Genomic DNA, 4,312 nt, shown 5'->3' with positions numbered 1-4,312 from the left:
TCCCCTCTGTTAGTTCATCCCCAGAACCTAGTGTTCTTTGTGTCCTCTCTCGTCTCTGCTTGGGTCCCGTGAACACATTTACTTTTGGGAGAAGACAGAGCAGAGGCAATGGTCATCCCCATGGTGATAAAACCCACCCGAACTAAGATGATGGCTGTCTTCATGTTTGCTTTGACTGGGCTGAAATCACAAAATAATGTATACCCTTAATAATGATAGAAGCATGGGCTTCAGAGGAAGCAGTCAATGAGGAATTCTATAAAACCAAGAGCTCTCCAGAAAGTGTCTGACAACCACTGGCTCCTTTTTCTGTCTCATAGCTTTTCTCTAACTGTCCTTGGGTTGATCATATCCATATGATAACCACAGAAGAGTCAAGTACACATTTTAGTACTGTGTTTCTTGTTACACCACAGCTTGGACCTTAAATGAATGATGAGCAAAGAAAATATTTATTTGTGTAGCTCAGCATTTCAGGGTAAGAGCTGAATTGGGGGTTCCGAGTGAGGAGTGTCAGGGCCCATCTGGACTTTCTACACATCTAATTCATGATTCTGGGAGTCATGGGAATTCTATCCTTTCCAGATCTCTATATAAGGTTCCTAAACAGGTGTGGAATCTGGACCCCTCTTATCTGTAGAAAAAGTAATGATATCTGTCCTGGAAGAGATGGATACTCAAAGACTGCAAACTGGCTAGGGTCAGGTGAGTGTCAAGTGTCAGTCTCCACTATGATGGTTAGTTGTCTTTGACCAGTACTTTTCTGTAAGACATGTCTTTATACAGAAGGCTACATGTGTGAGAAGTAGAGGGATAGGAACCCTAGGAGAATATGTAGTATCCCTTGTCCCTGAGCAGAGAGCCTGCCTCTTTTGCTATCCTTAGTATAGACTCTCAGAGCCAGAGCTGAGCTAGATAGTCCAAGAGCTTTGCCAATGCCCAGACACCATGTGGCTAGCTTTGCAATGTCTTCTCTCTGTGGTGCTCCTTCTCAGGGTTTGAGAGATTGCATCTACTGCATATGTTTCAGTGCTTCATTCAAGTTGAGGAGGCAACCCTATGTGCCTCGAACTTTTCTTCTCTGTTGTGCCCATGCTATGTAAAACCAGAGGCACATCATTTGTATTTGTTTATAACGACACAGTATGTGGAATGACCATAAATTTACAACATATGCCAGTAACATTTTTGTTTGTTTGTTAGAATTTTTCATTTTTTTATTGTTTTTGGCTGTTGTGACCGGGATTCTCTCTGTAACATTAGCTGTCCTGGAACTTGCTCTGTAGACCTGGCTGGCCTTAAACTAAAAAATCCTCTTAACTTTGCCTCTCTACTTCTAGGATTAAGGGCTTGTGCCACCATCCATTGCCTTAAGACATACAAATTTTAATGGAAGGAACTGGTCAGACAATTTTACTTTCCATGGCATCCTTGGACAAGCAAACTGATTCTCTTATTCCAAACTTATTTGCTAAGAATAATTCTCAGAGTACATGTCGCACAACACATATTGAATACTTCATGTATATAAAGAGACATACATATATGCATGCCTTCCAGGAAGGGTTGTAAGTGTTAACTGAGCACAGCAGCATTCAAGAAGTTTCACAAGTTCTAAGCAGCAGAGAAACAGAAAAATGTAAGTAGAGTCTAGATGGGTGACAAAATGAAGCAGGGTGTAGGGGAGAAGCTGGAGAAACTGTGGTGGCTCAAGTGAGGCCACTTCATGTCACTAGCTTGAAAGCAGAGATGTTGTGCTGAGTTTAACTACAGAAGCAAAGAGCAGAATCAGGGCAAGGTGAAGGAACTGGAGGAAGACGGACCCAGGTCCAGATGTCTGAACAAGAAGAAAGACAGACTATGTAGCTACATTGAAGACATAGGCCATCCCATAACAGTGTAAACCGTGAGAGGCACAGCAACAGTGCTGTGATAGAGGCAGACATGGGACACCTAAGACTGGCAGATGAAGTGGGGGAAATCATGGAAATATAACAGACGCTATATGTTTCCTGGTGAGATTCTTCTCTGGACAGGGTTTGTTTTTCTATCACTAAACCTTTGCAGCATCCTCCGTAATCCCCAAGAATGATGAGAGAGCCAACAGTCAAAACTGGACAGACTTGTACCCCATCCAGTTAAGGCCAGGAGAAGGCTGAAGCCCCTCCCAGATGCCAGTGCTGACCTTGAAGTATTGGAAGGGTTCCTAAATTACTAGAGGTATGACACTTAGATTCTACTGCCCTAGGTAGTCATGAATTTGTCCTTCTAATCAATGCTTTCTGAACTTATTAAAATTAATTTATGTTGTTGTTTATGAGAGTATATGTGCACTGAATTCAGGATTCAAAGGAGATCAGAGGTGTCAGATCCCTCTGAAGCAGGAAGAATACAGAGTTCTGAGCCACCTTGTGTAGATGCAGGACAATAAGCTCAGGTTCTCTGGAAGAGCATTATGTCCTGTTAACCAGTAGCCAGTTCTCCGTTCTTTTAACTCATGCTAAGAAGAACCCATACACCAAAGGTTATGTTTCTGCTTCTTGAGTTACATATCTAGGGCTGCAGGGTGTTGTTGTCATAGAATGGAGAATTCCTAAGTCTGTCCTGTTCCTCTTGAGTCATCACCCTGAAAATGCAGCTCTAGTTTGCCTGCTCTGTGCAACATGCTTAGTTCATTTGTTTGACCAGTCATATGTTTACAGAGTGGCAATGGAAAATGTCCTTGTGTCCCAGTCTTGTCTATGATACAGAGGGGCAGAGGGAGATGATTATTGGGAGGATCTTGTCCTCCATCTGCTAGGATCCTGAGGGCACAGTGTTCAAGGGAATCTAAAGGGATGGCTCTACTAATTAAAGATCCAATACAAGGCCATGCATGCACATGCGCGCTCATGTGTACACACACACACACACACACACACACACACACACACAAACACACACAAAGAAGTCATCAACACAAAGAATGTTAAAGATAGTTTATTTTGTACATGAACACATTAGGAAGTTGTCACCAGATTATAGATCTTCCTCTTCTAAGGGTGTAATTCTAGGTCTAGTCAGTAGCCATCCATGGCCTCTGTGAATTCAGAAGAAATGCAATCAGTCATTCTTTTGAAGGCCAGATCCATCTTCCACAGGCCTGTCAGTCATCTGAAATACAAATGTGATCATGAAGTTCCTCTGCTTCGAAATCTCTAGTTGTTCAGCCCTCACTCTCTGCTCATTGGCTCATTTCTGATTGGAAGTGGACTTCTTGTAGTGTCGCTCACCCAGACACCACAGCTATCACAGGCAATAAATTCCAGTCCCCTAAGGAGGAAGCACATTTCTCCCCCTGTCTGATCCTGCCTTACTTGTCTACTAGGCTTTCTGGGTCCCAACTTCAGCTTCTCCTAGTTGAACTCCACTCTGAATTCTTCCCAGGCAAAGCTAGTCACCACTGTCAGAACTTAACCAGAAACTGGTACAGAGCTCATGCTGACACACAGTATGTTTATGCAGTCTAGTTACAATGACCTTTTGAATCTCCTTTCTAGCACATGCCTACCAGACATATAAGGCATTCAGTAAATGAATGTTCCTATTAACTTCATTGTCTTCTCCCTCCTAGGAGCACTTGTTTCCCTGAGAGATTTGAACCTCTTTGGCTCAGGGAGAGAAGAGTATCATATCCCAGTTTATGACTAAATGGCCCTAAGTCTTGATAATGCTTCTGACCTATAGTCGGTGTGAGATTGTTTTTAAATACTAGAGGGCTATTGAGAAGTGATCCGATGTTCTGATGCCATACTCCTCACTATGATCATCAGTCAAGGATTCACTCACTGAACCTGTAAGGCCTTAATATAATGGTTCTTCTGTAGGCTCCCTTGGTGATAATCTTATCACAACAGTAGAAAAGAAAATCAAGGATTATATTACCTTTAAGTGAGTGAAGTCAGGAGATAGACATGTGTGACGACATCCAATTTTACAGCACTTCTGTTTACGAGGGCATGATTCATCTCCTGAGCAATCATCAATACAATGTCCAAAATATCCTGGTGGTACCTTGGGACAAGTTCCAGGTTTTTCTATTGCTGAAATATACAATGGTGTTTATGGAGCCTAAAGAAGTCAGAAAGACAAGGTTGTAAATTGATGCTAGAAGACTGAAGACTCATTACCTGCGGGAGACCAGCTTACTCTATATCCTTGTTTGCACCACACGGCTCTTCCCTCAGCTTCACCAGCTCCAGTTTCACACTTAAGACCAGCTGTTGATTCCTGCCCTTGGGAGAGTGTTCTCCCCCTCCAGAGCCTATGCAGA

The 4,312-nt window shown here is 42.7% G+C and overlaps 1 pseudogene; it reads right to left on the bottom strand.

Moving 5' to 3' along the window:
- Positions 1 to 4,184: 4,184 nt before the first annotated feature.
- Positions 4,185 to 4,312, bottom strand: part of LOC116078715 — a 10,978-nt pseudogene continuing 10,850 nt past the window's right edge.

Source organism: Mastomys coucha, unplaced genomic scaffold (genome assembly GCF_008632895.1).
Source record: "Mastomys coucha isolate ucsf_1 unplaced genomic scaffold, UCSF_Mcou_1 pScaffold5, whole genome shotgun sequence".
Lineage (NCBI taxonomy): Eukaryota > Metazoa > Chordata > Mammalia > Rodentia > Muridae > Mastomys > Mastomys coucha.
Note: the sequence above shows the minus strand (reverse complement) of the source record. Positions and strands in the feature narration are given on the sequence as shown.